This window comes from Nicotiana attenuata, unplaced genomic scaffold (genome assembly GCF_001879085.1).
Source record: "Nicotiana attenuata strain UT unplaced genomic scaffold, NIATTr2, whole genome shotgun sequence".
Taxonomy (NCBI): domain Eukaryota; kingdom Viridiplantae; phylum Streptophyta; class Magnoliopsida; order Solanales; family Solanaceae; genus Nicotiana; species Nicotiana attenuata.
Window position 1 is genome coordinate 555,292 of NW_017670340.1, and position 7,439 is coordinate 562,730.

Consider the following 7,439-nt stretch of genomic DNA (forward strand, 5'->3'; position numbering starts at 1 on the left):
CTCAGGCGGCGCCATATGATACGGCGGGATAGAAATGGGCTGAGTGCCCGGAGCCAAATCAATGCAGAAATCAATAACCCTGTCGGGTGGCATACCCGGCAGGTCTAAAGGGAAAACATCGGGAAACTCACGAACAACGGGAACAGAATCAATAGAAGGGAACTCAGCACTAGAATCACGAACATATGCCAAATAGGCCAAACACCCGTTCTCGACCATACGCCGAGCCTTCACATACGAGATAACACTGCGGGTAGAATGACCAGGAGTCCCTCTCCACTCTAAACGAGGCATACCCGGTAAAGCTAAGGTCACAGTCTTGGCATGATAGTCCAAGATAGCATGGTAAGGTGATAACCAGTCCATCCCCAATATAACATCGAAATCAACCATGTCTAGAAGAAGCAAATCTACATAAGTCTCAAGACCTCTCATCACCACTATTCATGAAAAATGGACACAATCCACCACAACAGAATCGCCCACCGGCATAGACACATAAACAGGGGGGCACTCAAAGAATCACTAGGCATTACCAAATATGGCGCAAAATAAAATCGAAGCTTCTCTACCACAAACCAGAACAATAACTGCACCTCCACCTCTAATACCTTTACCTCCACCTCTATAACCTCTACTTCCACCTCTAATACCACTACCTCCACCTCTATCATCTCTGAGTGATGGGGAGAAACTTCTCCAAAAATAGCTGCGTGAACTGTTCTCAAGTCAAAGCTGGTGATACTGCTGGCCTAGCTAAGCAATAATCCCTCCACCAAGTCTTGGCGCATCTAGACAAGTGAAATGTAGCAAAATCAACCCCATTGAACTCAGCAATATCCATGTTCCGAAGAACCTCGTGGTAACTATCCAGATAATCTTGGGGATCCTCAATACATGCAACACTGAATGTAGAAGTGAAGAGCTTGGTGAACCTGTCCAATCTCCACAAAGCATCGGCAGACATAGCTGCTCTATCACCGGCCTGGGCTACCACACCCGGCTGAGCTGCTCCAACTGGCTGAACTGCTGGAGTCTGAGTCTGGGGAGCTACCTGCTCCGGAGTACGAATAGCAGGAGTCTGGACTCCTCCTCCAGCCAGAGAAGTGGTTGGTGCTATAGGAAGCAAGCCGGCACGGGTGACACTCTCCAAGAGGCCCACTAATCGGACCAAAGCGTCCTGAAGAACTGGGGTAGCAATAAACCCCTCTGGGACCTGAGCTGGGCCCACCGGAACTGCTGGGGTCGGAACCTCCTCGTCAAAATCAACCTGAGGCTCCGCCACTGGTGTTGCTGCTCGGGGCTGGGTTCTGCCCCTACATCGACCTCTAACACGGCCTCGGCCTCGCCCCCTGCCCCTAGTGGGTGCTGGTGCTGGGGGCTCGGGCTGCAGAGCGATAGATGAGGAAACGCGTGTTCTCGCCATCTGCGAAAGAACAGAGTAGAAATTCAATTAGCTTTTAGAAACCGAACCGCTCGACAAGAAAGAACAAATGTGAAACTTTTCCTAACTCTGTAGCCTCCAGGGGATAAATACAGACGTCTCCGTACGGATCCCTCAGACTCTACTGAGCTTGTCCGTGAATTGTGAGACCTATGTAACCTAGAGCTCTGATACCAACTTGTCACGACCCGGATTTCCCCACCCTCGGGGGTCGTGATGGCGCCTACTCGTAGAAGCTAGGCAAGCCACAAATCATAAACTCCTACCTATTTCATTTTAAATCCTTTTATCAATCATAACAACAAGCATTAAATATTTAAATGACAGCGGAGTATGAAATTAAAGGGGAAGACTTAAATTAAATAAGCTGAAAAATAATGCGGAATTCAACATGTACCTCTACCCAAGAACTAGTGTCACATCATCCACGGACTACTAAGAGTACTAAATATAATCGTTTGAAAGAAATATAACATTGTTTGTCTCGAAAACATGAGATAACAGAATGAAATATAAGATAGAGGAGACGTCGGGCCTGCGAACGCGTGCAAGGCTACCTCGGAGTCTCGGTAGACTGAAGGCAGGTTCCCGAGCTACTGCTGATGTCCGGGACCTGGGTCTGTGCAAAAGAGCACAGAGTGTAGTATCAGCACAACTGACCCCATGTGCTGGTAAGGGCCTAGCCTAACCACTGCGAAGTAGTGACGAGGCTAGACAGGACTACCACAAAAAGCTGTACAGTTATATATATATCTACAACGGGAAAATAACAAGAACAAACATTTTAAAGGGGGGGGGGGGAACATACTTCGGGGATAGGAGATTTTACAGTATTTCAAGAAAATAATAAAGAACATCAATCATATAACTCAAACACGGATAAGGGAAATAAAAGTAGATTTCACTGTCAGTACATATCTCGTTGCAGGCGTGCAACCCGATCCCATTTCTCATATCTTGTGGTAGGCGTACCACCCGCTCCCATTTCATTATATATTGTGGTAGGCGTACCACCCGCTCCCATTTCATTAAATCTCGTGGCAGGCGTACCACCCGCTCCCATTTCATTAAATCTCGTTGTAGACGTACCACCCGCTCCCATTTCATTAAATCTCGTGGTAGGCGTACCACCCGCTCCCATTTCATTAAATCTCGTGGTAGGCGTACCACCCGCTCCCATTTCATTAAGTCTCGTGGTAGGCGTACCACCCGCTCCCATTTCATTAAATCAATCGTTCTTCCAAATGAAATTTACTCCAACAAACGCAACAATTAATACAAATTCATAAGACAACAAGTACACAATAATTATGACTCACTGAGGAAAACAAGTAATGACAAGTAGCAATTAATTATGGACTTTAAGGAGCAAATAGGCAATTTAATATTTAGTATGCTAAATGTCAAGTAGCAATGAAGTCACATAAACATGAAGCAATTATAGCATAAATTCAAGGCATAATGTTGCGCAAGGATACCTCGAGCCAATATTAACAAGTAACACAATAAAGGAAAATGCCAACATAAAGAATCACAGTAATAGTGGAATAAGACAATTAATGCACTTGAACCGATAACAACAAGAAAATCAGTAAATAAAAGTAAAGGACAACATAACTCAATTATCAGCAAAAATCAGGAAAATCAAAGACAAGTGCACGGCATCACCCTTCGTGCTTTTATTCTCGTCCTCACCAAGCAATAATATAATGAAAACGTGCACGACATCACCCTTCGTGCTTTTACTCTCTTTACTCACCAAAGCAATTAGAATAATAAAATGTGCACGGCATCACCCTTCGTGCTTTTACACTCTTCCTCACCCAAACAACAATCACAAACAATGGCAAGGGAAATAAACAATAACATATAGGAATCTCGGCAAGGGAACAACGATTTAANAAATTCAAGTCAAAATGTTAGCGCAAGGATACCTCGGGACCATAATAACAAGTAACACAATAAAGGAAAATGCCAACATAAAGAATCACTGTGATAGTGGAATAAGACAATTAATGCACTTGAACCGATAACAACAAGAAAATCAGTAAATAAAAGTGAAGGACAACACAACTCAATTGTCAGCAAGAATCAGGAAAATCAAAGACAAGTGCACGGCATCACCCTTCGTGCTTTTACTCTCGTCCTCACCAAGCAATAATATAATGAAAACGTGCACGGCATCACCCTTCGTGCTTTTACTCTCTTTCCTCATCAAAGCAATTAGAATAATAAAATGTGCACGGCATCACCCTTCGTGATTTTACTCTCTTTCCTCACATATAGTCAATAGAATTGGCACGGAATGGTACATCGTGCGGCACGGCATCAGCCTTCGTGCTTCACACTCTTTCCTCACAATAGCAAAAAATGCACGGCATCACCCTTCGTGCTTTAACACTCTTCCTCACCCAAACAACAATCACAAACTAGGGCAAGGGAAATAAACAAGAACATATAGGAATCCCGGCAAGGGAACAACGATTTAACAATTAAATCCCGACAATTAAATAATTAGATCCCGGCAAGGGAACATTTCAATAACTCTTTCTCTCTCTTTCACTTGTACTTCATAACTCACTTTACCACTTGAGCCAATTCTCCAAAGGGTTCAATCATCTCATATACTTTCACAATTCATAACATAACTCGAGCCAATGCTCCAAAATGTTCGAAGGTCTCAATTCCTTCCCCAAACTTTTCACAACAACTACAAATCATCACCAAAGCTTGAAGAATACAACGAAATCATGAAAACCACAATATAAGACTCACGGTCATACTTGGCACCAACGTATAGATAGTCGTCACCATGTCTATACGTCGTACTCAACAATTATCACATAGCAAATAGGACTCAACTCCTAATCCCTCAAGCTAAGGTTAGACCAAACACTTACCTCGATGCCTTGAACACAACTCAAGCCTCAATTATAGCTTTACCCCGTGATTCCACCGCCAATTCAATCCTCAATAACCGTTTCCTTTCAAATTCGGCACCAAATCAATTTTATCTATACATAGATGACTTAAATACATCAATAAATGCTAAACAATGCGAACCCAATGCCTAATTATAGCTTTTCCATCATTCTTCCCAAAAACTCAAAAACGACCCCGGGCTCTCTTGGTCAAAACACGAGGTTCGGACCAAAATCAAATCCCCCATTCACCCACGAGCCCAAATATATAATTTATTTTCAAATTCGACCCCAAAACGAGGTCTAAATCAAGAAAAATCAAAACGCCCTAACTCTACCCAAATACCCAATTTTCTACCTTAAATCACATGTTTTAGGCCTAGGATTTCAATAGATGTTGAAGAAAATGGAAGAAAATAAGTTAAGGATTACTAACCCAAGAGGTTTTGGTGAAGAATCGCTTCAATGGTCGCCTAAGAGCTTGGAGAAGAAGTGGTTTTGTGAAATTTCTTATGAATCCCGTAGCTACTGTTTTCTGAAGTTTTAAAAAAATAACTGGCAAAAATGCTCTATGCGATCGCGAAGAAGGTCATGCGATCGCATAGGGAAAGGGAAAGTTGGCCATTGCGATCGCGGACAGGGTATTGCGAACGCATAGAAGAAACGGGCTCCATTTCCAGGTTTGGCGTTTATGCATTGCGATCGCGGAGGAGGAGTGCGATCGCATAGAACAAAGGGTGGTTACTATACGCGATCGCGGGGGAACCTATGCGATCGCATAGAACTAACAGGACACATGGAAACTTACACTATGCGATCGCGGAAAAGCCTATGCGATCGCTTGGAACAAAATCTCAGAATACCAGAACTGTTGTTTCTGCAACTTTTCTAAGTCTAAAACCATCCCGAAACAAATCTGAATCACACCCGAGCCCTCGGGGCTCCTAACCAAACACATGAACTAACTCAACAACATCATACGAACTTATTCGTGCGATCAAATTGCCAAAATAACATCATTATCAACAAATTAAACCTCAAAATCAAAGCGTTTTTCTCAAACTTCGTCAAGTATCGAATTTAGCAATTTAAGTCCGAATCACGTCAAATGACGTCCGTTTTTCACCAAATTTTACAAATACATCTTAAATCATATATAAGACCTGTACCGGGCGCCAGAACCAAAATACGGTCCCGATACCAACACGTTCTAATCAAATTTCATTTCAAATTTCCTTAAGCAATTTCAGAAAACATTTCCTTTAAAAATTCATTTCTCGGGCTCGGGACCTCGGAATTCGATTCCGGGCATACGCCCATGTTCCATGTTTTCCTACGGACCCTCCGGGACCATCAAATCACGAGTCTGGGTCCGTTTACCCAACACGTTGACCAAGGTCAAATTTATTCATTTTAACATCAAAACTTAGCATTTTTCACAGAATTTCCTATTTAAGCTTTCTGGCTACGCGCCCGGACTGCGCACGCAAATCGAGACGACTCTAAATGAGGTATTCAAGGCCTCGGAGACACAGAATTCAATTAAAACCAGGTGATGACCCTTTGGGTCATCACACCCACGCTCGTCGTCTGACGTGCGCGTCACCTCAAAGTAGCATAACGATGTGAAATCCAGGGTTTCATACCCTCATGACAACATTTACAATCATTATTTACCTCAATCCGGATGAAATTCTACTCCATAATGCCCTCGCCGCTCGACTCGCCCTCCAAATGCTCTGAATCTAACCAAAATCAGTATACTATCATCAATATACGCTAAAGGAATGAATTCCCTATGAAAACTATCAAATTAGACCAAAAATCCCGAATTTGGCTCAAATCCGGCCCCTGGGCCCACGCTTCGGAATCCGACGAAACTCACAAAATTCGACAACCCATTCAACCAGGAGTCCAACCATACCAAAATTACTAATTTCAGATAACAATTCGGCCTCCAAATCTTCAAATCTTATTTTCAAATCCCTAGGTCCAAATCCCCAATTTACACCTCAAAAACATGTAATCTAGTCAGATTATTCGATGATAATTCAATATTATGGAGTAGAAATGATCACAAGTGACTTACCTCAAGATTTCCCATGATTTATTGCTCAAAAATCCCCCCAGACCGTGTTCTTTCACCAAAAAAAACGTCAAAATGAGCTAAAAAACAGAACAGCATTAATAAACCCGATTCTGGTCGCTAAAAGCCATTTACTGTCGCTAAACGTGGTCCGATCTGGTCGCTAAAGGTGCACGCCAAATCTAATGTACCAGCAGTCTTTAATTTCACTAAAAAGGCTCTAACTCCATCATACGAACTCGCAATTTGATGATTCTTGTTCCTATGAGTCACAAATAATAAGAACATAGTCCTTCAATCGAAATTCAATTTGGAGCTCATTTTCTCAGTGTGATACCCATTTCGCTCGTTAAACAATTAACTCATGATTCATGTCAAAAACCCTATCGCGACTTGATGAGATTAGACCAAACTTTCCAGATCACTCCTATAATTCATTATCGAAATTCCGGAAGTCTCAAAATCAAATTTCGATCTCTAGAACTAAAATGGACCTTTGGATCATTATATGCTTATGCTCAAAACGCCAAAATCTTCCAAAAACTCTTCCAAAATTTATCCGAGCCTCATGGGACCCCGACCAAATATGACAACACACCCCATAATATCATTCAAACTTGTTCCAACCTTCGGAACGCTCAAAGAAACATCAAAACATCGAATCACCCTCGAATTCAAGCCTAAGAATTCCAAAACTTCCGAATTCCGAATTCGATCAAAAAGTCTATCAAACCTCGTCCGAATGACCTGAAATTTTGCAAACACATCACAAATGACACAAAGGACCTACTCTAATTTCTCGAATTCCATTGCGACCCCGATATCAAAATTTCCACTGCCTACCGGAAAACGCCAAATTTCCGGTTTTGCCATTTCGAGCCTAAATCTACCACGGACCTCCAAAATACTTTCCGGACGCGCTCCCAAGTCCAAAATCACCTAACGGAGATAACCAAATCATAGAAATTCAAATCCAAGATCGAATACT